Below are 12,816 nucleotides of genomic sequence, written 5' to 3' on the forward strand. Positions count from 1 at the left end.
ATCTGCTAAACCGAAATCTTCTGAATTTTGGTATGTGTGCTTTCCCTATGGCCCCAAACGGATGCTGTACTCTGGGCAGCCATGATCCCTGAAACGTGAGAGCATGTCCACATTACCTCATATGCACATCAAACAGAATAGTTTGGGAGTTGCAAATGAGAAACTTTAACACCTTCAATGTCAAGAAGACAAGCAATTGAGGCAGGATGTTTTTCCAGACAAGCCCGATAAGGCTGATTTACAACTTAATTTTCAACCCAGACGTTGCCAAACCAAGAAATCCTTTACAATGCAGATTTGATTTCTTTTGAGGTAGGCCAAACACCTGTGCATTCAGGTTAGTTTTTGTTTATAAAATATCCCTAAAATTCTTTGTCAGTGGGCTAGTTGGAAGGCACAGGGACGCTCTACCACTGTGAACTCTGACTGGTCCTGGTACATCCATTCCTCCCTCCGCTCACCCAAAAGGCCGTATCTCATGCAATCCCCCCCCCCCCACAATAATTGAATCCAGAGTAAAGCTCCGACTTGTGTAAGTATTGCCATTAGTTCAGCCTCAAGCTATTCCAAGCCAACTCCTGATTTCCTTATTCCTGACATGTACGTGTGAGTGAATGCGGATTGTTGTGTGATTTCCCCCTTAATAAAAGAAATACTTCATTCGGACAATTTTGCCTCTGCACTATTCCTTTGAACCCTCTCCTCTCGGTATACATAAGGGAAATGGTACTGAGGGTCCTTATAGCCGACCAAATAAATTGAGCTAAGTAAAATTCCCCTAGAAAGAATCTTGGCTACATCCCCATACTCTTGGACAGTGCCCACTGAAGATGGTATAGATAGGAGTGTGCCTTTCCCATCTTCCCTCAGGATGCACCCACGGGAGGGAAGGAAATATACGTGTGTGTGTGTGTGTGTGTGTGTGTGTATGTTTAAGAGAGAGAGGTTCATACTCTCCGTATTTTGATGTTTGAACACAAATGTGTGTTTGCATATCTTTAGATCCCCTGTCGACTTATAGTGACCCCATGAATTTTAAAGACAAGGAATGTGGTTATGCCAATTCCTTCCTCTAAAATACAGCCAACAGTACCTGGTATTCATTGGTGGTCTCCCATTCAAGTACCAACCAGGATCAGGTGAGATCTGGTACCTTTAGGGCATTTAAGCTTGTACTATAATTATATTCACTTTCACTTGTATCAATAGTGTTTCTGGACTAACACTTTAAAGTAATACTATTCAGAAGGTATCTTCTCTAGTGCTTAGGTACACTGGGAAATCTGTCATTGTGATGGCAATATTGTCTGACTATAAATCTGATTTTTATCTTTGTGAACCACTTTAAGAGCCTTGTGGTTGAAATGTGGCATACAGATAACCAAACAAATAAATTTACAGTGGCTAGTTTTACCTATACTCTAGAATGATTTATCACAAGTTAGAAGGCATTCCTCTCTCTTGGCCTCAGGAAGAAATGTAATGGCCATTTATTCAGGTTGTCTTTTGTGATGTAGACAGGTGAAGTTTTCTTTCCGATTTTATTGTATTCAGTCTTTCATGCTGTTTCTACCTTTTATAGTGATTTGTTTTATTTTATTTTAATTGTTATATTACCAATGATTACTTTCTTTGAGCTTTCGGAGAACTGGCTAACAATTCTTTAATTGAAATAATTACAACTATTGCTACTGCCAGCAATGACACACACACCAGTTTTAAGAGAAATGATGAAAACTGTGCCATTGACTAACTTTTAAAACTAACTGTCTGTCTGTTTAATTTGCTGCCTTGCTCCTGGAGTGGGATCCAAGGTGGCTCATGGATAAAATTTGTTTTTAAAAAAATTACCAATACAGTTTTTTTAAAAATTAAAATCATCTCATTTAAACAGAATACAATTAAAAATACAAAATTCAAAAGCCTAAATGAATACAGTACGTTCTTCTTACATTGATGTAAAAGTTGTTAGAACCACCTGCCCTTTCAACTGAAGAAATTGTCAGCTAAGCAGAGGCTGCCCACATATGAGCCTGCCTATGTTTCTAGTCCCTTCTCTCTATGTTCCACCATCTTCATGCATAAATCTGGTGGGAGCACAGGAGTGGGCCTTCTTGATGGCTGCTCCTAAACTCTGGAATTCCCTCTTAAAGAGGCTAGACTGGTACCCTTGCTACCCTTTCTTTCTAGTAGGCCTCTCAGGACTGATGTCTCATGAGATTTGTTGTTGTTGCATACCTTCAAGTCATCTTCAATTTATGGCAATCCTAAGGTGGCCATGGGGTTTTCATGGCAAGATTTATTCTGAGAAGGTTTGCCATTGCCTTCCTCTAAGGCTGAGAACATATGATTTGTGCAAGGTCACCCAGTGGGTTTCATGGCTGAGCTGAGAATTGAACCCTGGTCTCCAGAGTCATAATCCAACATTCAAACCACTATGCCACACTGGCTAGCATCTCTCATGAGGAAAAGGCCTTACATAATAGGGTGTATTGTCTATATTGAGAGCCAATGAAGTGCCAAGGCAAATCCACTCTGAACAAAGAAAGAAAATTAAAATAGGATTGCCTTAGAGTTGCCATAAGTTGGAAGGCACAGAACAGCAGCAATTGTCTATATTAGTTATATCTCTCTTTTGGAATGGGGACAACTTTACTTACATTTAATTCTATTGGTAGTTTAATTATAATTTAAATTTTGTTAGATATGTACATTTTGTTGCATCTGTTTTAAGTTTTCTAGGTCACAAGGCTGGGGAAGATAGACAGACAAATAGATAGATAGATAGATAGATAGATAGATAGATAGATAGATAGCACTCCAAAAAGCTCCATTTTAAATAGACATTGTCCACAGTATAGTTTCTTAGTCTAGGAATTTTATTTGTATATGAAATTATCTGCATCCTTGCACTTTGATTTGAGTGTCATCCTTCTTTAGTAGCCTAACATTTTCAGTCCCAGCCTACTCTCCGAGTCGGTGTGTTTGGATGGATGGGATGTCATATTGAGAAAATACACAGATAGATCCCTGAGATAACACTTAACTGAGCAGCAAGTGAATTGAGAGTGACAGCCGCAGTTCACTGGAGATAACAGGCTGGAGAGAGAGAGAGAGAGAGACAGGAAGCTACTGAGACATGACAAAGAGCATAAATGAAATTAATCTTCTTCCTGCTGACAATAATTTTTAGGCCAGTCACACAGCTATCCATTTCTACACTGCATCAGCCACAATTATAGTCTCAACATAATCACCAAATTTCAGGAGTGGCTTCAGTATGCACAATTTCTGGTAACATGTTGAACAACAACAGCAACAACAATTTTCTTGTCTGGATAGGTAGCTTTGGATGGGTAGTCTCTGAAATACATTGAGCCTCTGATGGCTTGAATTAAGTTGTTTAGAGAAGACAAAAATCAAATCAATTGTTGAATGGTAAATGAACATACAAATACATTTCATTGAGTAATTGGGTCTACTCTGTTTGGTACTAATGATAGGGCTCAGGTCCATATGTGCTATTTTTGAGTCATAGAGTACCAACAAGAGCCACAGAAAAAGATGTTCCAGCCAGCAATGCTTTCCTTCAAGATGTTCCATGCCATCTAATATTGTCTTGACATCCAGTATTTTGTTGCCCTTCAGCATCACAAGTCTTGACTGGGCTATTTTCATGGGGAAATATTTGCACCTATCTCTTTTTTAATAATAATAATAATAATAATAATAATAACAACAACAATAACAATAATAACGATGACGATGACGATGATGATGATGATGATGATGATGATGATGATGATGATGATGATGATAATAATAATAAATTTTATTTATATACCACCCTGTGGTATATATATATATATCCGGGTGGTTTACAACATTAAAATAACATACAGCATAAAAACAATATATTTCCCTCCCCCCTTAAAAAGTTATTAAACTGCATATCTAAATTAAAACCACAATAACTAGTTAAAACAACAATAAATTAAACAAGATAATACCAACCGATAAACCACTGCAACTTCAGTTCTAAAGAAAAGGGGGCATTGGCGACATTACTGAGGAGGGGGGAGATCCTGAGATCCCGAGGCCGGGATATTTTAGTCTGGGAAGGCCTGCCTGAAGAGATCCATCTTGACAGCCTTTTTGAAGCTGTCCAAAGATGTTAATTGACGGATCTCGTACGACAGGTCGTTCCAGAGCCTTTTTTTAAAAAAATGGCTTGGAAAACAAAGAGAAAATGATACAGAGCATTATGCTTTTTATCTATGGGATAACAGCTTAAGGAGGACAGCATGTGCATGACCACTATTAAAAGGGGATGCATTGTGGGATCACTATTAAAAGGGGATGCATTGTGGGATCAATCTTTCCTAACATTATTGTATTTTCTAATGAGCCATGCCTTCTTATGATATGGTCAAAGTATGACAGCCTCAATTTGATCATCTTGGCTTCCAGGGAAATTTCTGGCTTTATCTGCTCAAACACCCACTTGCTTGTCTTTTTGGCTGTCCACAGCATCTTCAGCATTCTTCTCCAGCACCATATCTCAAACAAATTGATTACTATAATTTAAAAGGATGATATAATTAAAAACATATAAAAAGTGAAGACTAGAATAGAATCAAATTATTCACAGAATTAAAACAAAACAAACCTCAAGTTAAAAGAATAGAATCAGCCAGCAAGTCAGAGAATTTCTGCATTCATAACAAAGGTCGCCAATACTGACCCTCCTATACCACCACTGAGCCATATGGTAGTATTCTGGTTCTGAACACAGCAATATAGGCAAGGTCTAGTAACCTTACCATCTGTTGCCTGCCAATGAAAACCCAAAACATGTTGGTAAAGCCATGAAGCAAGCAAGAAAACTGACCTCCCAATTGATGGCTGTCCTTGGTAAAAAAAAAAAACAAAAAAAAAAACCCCAGAGGTCATTATTACAATCTTATTATTATTTATTTAAAGCAGCAGTCTTGAACACACTTAGTAGTGGGGGTAAGGACCACTGAATGCAATACTTCTTACTTATGAATAAAAAAGATAGACAGATAGACAAACAGAAAGACGGATTGAAGCTATATGTTTGCAGCCTGCTGCAAAGAATTTGCATGGCACTTGGCAGATGAAGTCAGTCAGATCCACTTCAGCTTGGATGCTGTAGTTGATACAGTGCCAGTAGATGTAACCTTGGTGCCTGTTTGCCCAGTGTTAATGGATACTTTTCCATTTGTGCAGCTTGATCGTGTAGACAGGATCCTCAGAGATGTGTTAGACCCTTGTCCTTCTGGGCTTATCAAACAGGCCAGACTGGGATTGGCTGAGTGGGTGAAGGGGACAGTCAGTGCTTTCCTACAACAAGGCAGTGTTCTGACTTGCCTAAAGGAGGCAATTGTAAGGACTTTGTTGCAAAAGCCATCTCTGAATTCTGCTATAATGGATAATTACTGGCCAGTGTACAATCTACAATTTTTGGGCATGGTGCTGGAACATGTGGCAGCTTCCCAACTCCAGGAGTTTCTGGATGAAATGGATTATCTGAATCGATCTCAATCTGGTTTCAGGTCTGGCTTTGGGACAGAGACAGTCTTTGTAGATGACCTACGCAGGGAACTGGACAAAGGAAATGTGTTCCTGTTCATTCTGCTGGGCCTCTTAGCAGCTTTTGAAACCATCGACCATTATATCCTTCTGGGCCATGTCTTTGGGTTGGAACTAGGAGGTAATGTTTTACAGTGTTTCTGTTCCTTACTGGAGGGACAAACCCAGAAGGTGGTGCTGGTGGATTCCTGCTTTACCCCCTGGCCATTGGCCTGTGGTTCTCTCACAGGGCTCTGTTTTGTCCCCTATGCTATTCAACATTTATATGAAACTGCTGCGAGAGGTCATCTGGAGTTTTTGGGGTGTGCTGCCCTCAGTATGTGGATGACACCCAACTCTACTGCTTGTTTTCATGTTAATTCAAGGAGGCTGTCTTTGTCCTAAACCAGTGTCTGTCATCAGTAATGGACTGAATGATAGCAAACAAATTGAAACTTAATCCAAACAAGACAGAGGTACTCCTGGTCAGTTGGAAGGCAGGTCAGGGAATAGGGATCCAGCCTGTGTTAGATGGGGTTACATTCCCCATGAAGACACAAGTTGGCTAATTGGGTATACTCCTGGACTCAGCTTTGAATCTGGAGGTACAGGTTTTTGCAGTGACCAGGAGTGCTTTTGCACATCTAAAACCTGTGTGCCAATTGCACCCATTCCTTGAGATGCTGGATCTGGCCATGGTGGTACATGCATTAGTTACATCCTGTTTGGACTACTGCAATGTGTTTTACTTGGGGAGTGTCCAGAAACTTTAACTGGTCCAAAGAGCAGCTGCCAGAGTGTTTACCATGGAAGGTTACTGGCCCTATACTGCTTTCCTGTTACTACAGCTCCACTGGCTGCCAGTTTGTTTCCAGGCACAATTCAAAGTGCTGGTTATGACCTATAAAACCCTATATGGCACAGGTCCAGGCTATTTGGCAGACCATACCTCTCTGTATGAGCCAACCTAGAATTTGAGATCATCAAGAGAGACCCTTCTCTCAGTCCCTCCACCATCACAAGCATGGTTGGCGGGGACAGGAGAGAGGGCCTTCTCAGTGCCTGCTCCTAGAATCTGGAACTCCCTTTCCAGGGAGAGCAGAATGGCCCCCTCTTTGTTGTCCTTCCATCAGCAGGCAAAGACATTTTTGTTCAGACAGGCTATTAAAACAAAGTCTTTAAAGAATGGACTGGGGATGTTGTACAGTTTTAATTGCACTGTTTTTAAGTGCTTTTATCTTTTTAAACTACATTTTATTATTTCAATGTGTTTTAATATTTTAACAGTTTAAAGCAATAGCAATAGCAAGTACATTTCTATAAAATTTATCAGTGCACTTAAGCACTCCCTTAGTGGTTTACAAAGTGTAAGCTAATTGCCCCCAACAAGCTGGGTATTCATTTTAGCTACCTTGGAAGGATGCAAGCTTGAGCCCCCTTGGCTGGGAGTGAACCCGCAACCTTATGGTTTGTGAGTGAGTGGCTGCAGTACAGGCATTTAACCACTGTGCCACCAGTGCTCTTGCAGTTTAATGCTACTGTAATGCTCCCTTTTGTATGCTTTTAATTGTATTATTTTAAACTGTAAGCCACTTTAAGTCCAAATTTTTGGAGGAAAGTGGAATATAAATAAACCAATATAAGATGATGATGATGATGATGATGATGATGATGATGATGATGATGATGATGATGACGACGACAAAAAGTCTGCTGTGATCAGAGCAGGCCCAAGATGTTTCACTCCCTGTGAAAAAGGACAAGATGGAGCCTCTTTTCCTTTCATGGAAGCTTCTTGGAAACTTACCACACATGAGGACAGCCTCATGTCAAAAAGAAAAATCCATGTGGCTCAGGGGGAACTGCTTTGGGACTGTCCCAGAGCTGCTTTCGTCAGCTGTCTAATAACCCACCCTATTTGTGACTATTTCTTCTGTAGCAAGGGTTTTGATGTTTGGCTGTCCAGATATGATTGGGCTGAACCCCCTCAACCCAACCCTAATCACTAGAGGTGAGGGGTGATGCGATTTGCATTTTGACACATTCTCAATCCACATTCCTGTTCTACAGAATAGTTGATCACTGTTGATATAGGGCCAACAGAATCTGCTTCAACTAAGACTTGGTTACTTGTCTGTTTCTTGTGCTGTCATGACTACTCCTCGACTAACAGAATTACAGTAAACTGGATGGACAATGACTGCATGGCTAGAGTGACTGGAAATGATCCTGCTTGTTTTGACAGGAATAATTGCTTTATTTTGGTGTTCTTTTCTCTCTCACCTTTTGCTCCCATCCCTGTTTATTATTTGTCTATCGAAGATGCTTGAGATGTCAGTCAAAATGGAAATGTGCCCGTTGCCATTAAAAGCTTTTGTCCTAAAAATTATTTGAAGAAAGATTCAGATGTTTAGCTGTGTTAATCTGGAATATCAGTGTGCAAAGGGATCTTGTGACACATTTGAGACTAAGGAGATTATATCCCTAAACTTCTCTCCCAATATAGTTGCAGCTTTTTAAACACCCAAAACAGCAACTGTGCAAAAGACGTTGTAGCATAAAGTTTTGCAGACTTGGGGCCAAAAGAGACCGCAGAAATAATCTAGTTTGAGCCCATTTTAACTGCTCTGGCTCAAGTGCTGGAGAATTCTGGGAACTGTACTTTTGTGCAACATTTAGCCTTTCTGTCAGAGAGCTCTGATGCCATGATAAACTACAATTCCCAGCACTCCCTAGCCATAGTGAAAACTGGAGCTGGCTTCTATACCCTTAATGGTTGTGTAGAACAAGGAATTTCATCAAGTGTTGCTTGTTTTCTGACAATCATACCTGTTGAACTTTTCTTCTACACAACCAAGAAAAGAATAGGAGCCATTTACCCCCAGATTTTCATTCTGGCAACCCTAGACAGTTTCGATTTCCCGTCGTCATCATCATCATTTTAAAAAAATCAGGTTCTTTCTAATCCATGTTGCTCCTGTACAGCACTTACCATGTGCAGCACTTACTATGTGGTATATTATCTATGGGGGCAGATAACAAGGTTTTTGTGTCATCCTCGTCTAAAAAATAATTTGATTAAAACAATCAATTCATCCTTGAATAAAAAATATGACATATAATCATAAGGGTAGTAATTTTTTAGGAAAGGGTCCTAACAAAGGTATAAACCAAAACATAGCCCACATTTTTTTCAGTCAGAAATAGATTCCACAAATTTGCAGATAATGAACATCAGAATAATTATTGACAAAGTCAAAATACAGAAGCCAAATACCATAAAATTTATTGAAAAGAGGGCTCCTCTAGATGGGACAAATGTGTCAGGAGGCTGAGGCATTTGTTGCTCTAGTGTGCCATACTATTTTCTGGCAATTCCTGGCACCAGCTGCAATACTTTATTCCACCCTTGAGTGAGTTTGTTTTTAAATTCAAAGAATATCAGAACAAAATGTTCTATCCTCTTCCTCCTTCCTCCTTCAATCTCTCTGTCTCTCTTTGAGTTATAATGTTACTGTGGATTGGTAAAATTATACTTTTGCACTATAATCTGGAACAAGGTGTTTGAAAGAACTTTAGTGCAGGCTTGAGCGATTTCTCTTAAGGGATTTCTCAATACTTTGTAGCATCCCCTCTGAACCCATCCATAAATGGGACATATAAGCCCCTGAGCTAAAGCAACTCATCTGTACAACCATAGACACAATGCCGTCAACGGTTAGGTGAACTGGGATGACATAATCTAGTGGTCAGTACTGAACTGGGACTGATACTGGTTCTAGCCCCCAGTGAACCATGAATGTCAGTCACTCTTAGGTCAACCTCTCTCTTGCTTTCAGCTTGACTTCTCTCACAGAGTAGATAAAGTAAGGGAGAAGGAAGGCCCAGTCTGGTGCTCATTTGAGGAAATGGGTGTTAACAGAAAAATGGTTGCCTCCCTTTGTGATTATCCCTCTAAAGCTGGTTTTTGCAACATGCCAACAGCCTCTTTCAGTAATGCAATTATCTTGGACCTGTCTAATTCATTATTGCTTGTGAAAACTAGGTACAGATTCTTTAAATGTTCATTCTTTCTCTTACCCATGTGGGCACACACACGAATGCACAGATTTGTGCCTGTGAATAAATAAAAGCCTCCTTTTCAGCTGTCAGATTATGTCCAGAGTAGGGGAGGAGAGAACAAATTCTGACAGATTGCTTCCCTTGTTCCTTCCTGTTTAGATAACAGAGATAGGTGAGAGTTTAGATTGTGCATTTACTTTTTGCACGAGGGGTGGGGGGCTGGTCTAACTTTCCTCGGCAAACCCCTTTTGAATGACATTTTTCATCCTTTTCTAACTGTTGCAAATAAGTACCAATGGAGCAAAATCAATATTCATCATTAATTTGGAAGTAATAACATCCAAGCAATAGCATTTGTCTTGCTGGACAATACAGGCATTATTCAGTATCTGCTCACATCCCACGGCCTGACACAAGGCGTAATCGGAGAGCACAAGAACGTGCTGTCGTCTTTTGAGAATGCCATCCTTCAAAGCGAGGAGTGACTGGTGAATGGCAGCATTTGTGGATTGAATATGGGGCGGGGGGGGGGGGAGGAGGGAAGGAAATAAAAATGAGGCTTTCAGAAATAAATCTGAGAAAATGGTGGTAGTGGTGAGGGAAAGGTTGGTATTTTGTGTTGACCTGTTTTTGTTTTATAACAGCTTTCCTAGTTTGCAGATTTCTGCATATATTTTTAAAAGAATCAAATATGAAAGAGTCAGATTCACTGAGGCAGCCAGACTATTCAGCTTTTGTTCTGCTAACCTGGCATTCAGCAATGTCTGTGGTACTAAATCAAGGTTGCTGTTATATGAAGTCCTTTCTGACTTACAGCAACCCTAAAGTGAACCTTTCATGGAGTTGTCTTGACCAGATTTGTTTGAGAGAGCGTGCCATTGCTCTCCTCTGAGGCTGAGAGAATGTAGCTTGAGTCCAAGGTCACCCAGTGAGTTTCTGTGACTGAGTGGGGATTTGAACCCTGATCTCCCAGAACCCTAATCCAGCACTTATCACACTGGTTCCCTAACCTAAGCATTACTAATTCAGAATCCAAGATAGAATGATGAAATTAATGTTGCAAATGGAAAAGTGAGGCTGAAGAAATGCCAGTATGTCTCCATTAATATTTGTGATAGTATCTGAGCCAGAGATCTCTAAAGTTTCTAGCCTCTAAAAATAAAGGCTGCTTCTACAATCTAGTTTTCTTTTCTGTCTAGATAATACATTGCCAAAGTGAGGAATGCCAAAGAAGAGCCACAAAAACTATCAGAGAAGTTGGCTAATGATCAACCCTTCACGTGGTTTGCTTAACTGATAATTAAAGAAGGTGTGTAGAGGCATGTCTACTACATACAATTACAGGGTGTCTCCACCAAGGAGGGCATTAGCATTGCAAAATTTAAAAGAAAGTGGGAAAGTTTCGGCTGAATTTTCAGCTGGGGAAAGGCGGGAGGGAAAGAATCTTGCCCTGGCAGTGAGAAAGAGCTGGGAAGGAAAATTGTGGGAATTTGAGAAGGTAACTTGAAAAAAAATGCTTTGGGGAAACAATCATTATGCTGTCAGGAAAAGGTAGAATGTGATGTAATAAACAGTTCCCACCATTAATGCAGCAGGGACTATGACTGCAGTAAGCAGCTGGGAATTCAGCAGCAAGACACCATCAAACAGTCCTATCCTGACTATGGAAGAATGCTCATGCTTAATTCAGACGTAGCATCTCTCAGACACCATGTTTGAAACAGGTTTCTCTCTACTTTAACTCTCATGTGTGAGAGCAGCCTGAAGCTGTGTCTACGTGTGCATGTTCTTCATGGATTGGCTGCAACATCTAAGCTCTCTTCACTGGTACAGTAGACTTACAGAAAAGGGTATGTGAGACAGACCACAACATTGTCCTGCCTTCAAAATTTGTAAATGGGATGGGGAACGACAACATCTTCAGTCCCTTGCCATTGCCCATGTTGGGTGGGGATGGTGGAAAGTGTAGCCCAAAATATCTGGAGGGCCAAAGGTTCTTCAGCCCTGGGGCCATTTCACACTACACTATAATTCCACTTTAACAGCCATGGAAACATCCTATGGATGGCAATAACAAGGGGGTAACAACCTGATGTGGATCTAGCTGAGGTCCAGTTGTCAACCTGTGACCACCTCCAGCCTTCCCTTGGGCAAAATACCAGACCCCCAAGGGCAATCTGGTTGCTACTCAGACAGTCATTTACTGGTAGGCAAACCCAGAGGGCTCCCTCCCAAGCCCTGTGACTTTATAAGAGAGAGTAAACTCCCAGCTCAGCTCCAAGGGCAGACTTCTTCTCCGCCGCCACCACCCCAGGTCCATTCGCTGTGGAGGCAGCCCCAGGGCCCAACCTATCATCTAAAAGTTTCCAAGGTGTACACTGATCTCTTACATTCTCCTCCACTACCTGCCAGGTGAGAGTGTATTCAGTCACACCACCCACAGCCAACTGTCCATCAGATACAGTATAGGGTAAACAACAACAACAGCAATATAAACAGGTAAAGGAGGGAATTCCTACCTGGCCCTGAAGCAACCAGCAATGCTCACACTGCACTGAGGGCAGGTAGCTGGGCTGTGATGAGCAAAATCCAAAGAAGACTTGTGTTGGGGCAGCCAGGACTTATAAACCCTCTGCCTCCACCCCTGTTTCATGCCACCAGCATTGTGTCCAATGCCAAGCTCAATGTATTCTGGCCTTCTTTCCTGGAGGCCATCAAATTGACCCCTTCTCTGCAGTGTGTTCTGCAGGAAGCACAAAAGATGGGCAACAGCTACTGGTCAGAAGTAAAGTTAAAATAATGAATGTGTTTGCAACAGCCACTGACAACTCACCACTACCAGAGAGCTTTTCTAGATACTGCATTTACCTTAAGAGCAAAGATTTTCTTTAGTGGCAGTTCACATTCTGGGGACTTTCACACTGCTTATAGTGCTATGATTCCACTTTAATTGCCATGTTCAGTGGCTGTTAGGTTTGAGGTGAGCTCTGCAGAGGGAGGAAGAAAATACTAACTGCCAGAGTGCCCAAGAAATGATATACACACACCTGAGGGTAACTTACACATGTGTATGAGCCTAACTGGATGTATTGCAAGGAATATTATTTTTCCAACTACATTAGCAAACCTCATACCTAATGTTTGATATTAATGGAAACA

General features: G+C 40.9%; 1 long non-coding RNA gene across 1 annotated transcript; it reads right to left on the minus strand.

The window, feature by feature from the left end:
• Window positions 1-2,883: 2,883 nt before the first annotated feature.
• LOC149312346 (uncharacterized) lies at window positions 2,884-12,222 on the minus strand. Its single transcript, XR_016281403.1, has 3 exons — window positions 12,177-12,222; window positions 4,505-4,577; window positions 2,884-3,099 (listed from the first exon to the last, which is right to left on the minus strand). It is a non-coding gene; the product is annotated as an uncharacterized LOC149312346 (long non-coding RNA).
• Window positions 12,223-12,816: the final 594 nt, after the last annotated feature.

Source organism: Sceloporus occidentalis, unplaced genomic scaffold, assembly GCF_023333645.1.
Source record: "Sceloporus occidentalis isolate IW3139 unplaced genomic scaffold, rSceOcc1.0.p SCAF_5, whole genome shotgun sequence".
NCBI classification, from domain to species: domain Eukaryota; kingdom Metazoa; phylum Chordata; class Lepidosauria; order Squamata; family Phrynosomatidae; genus Sceloporus; species Sceloporus occidentalis.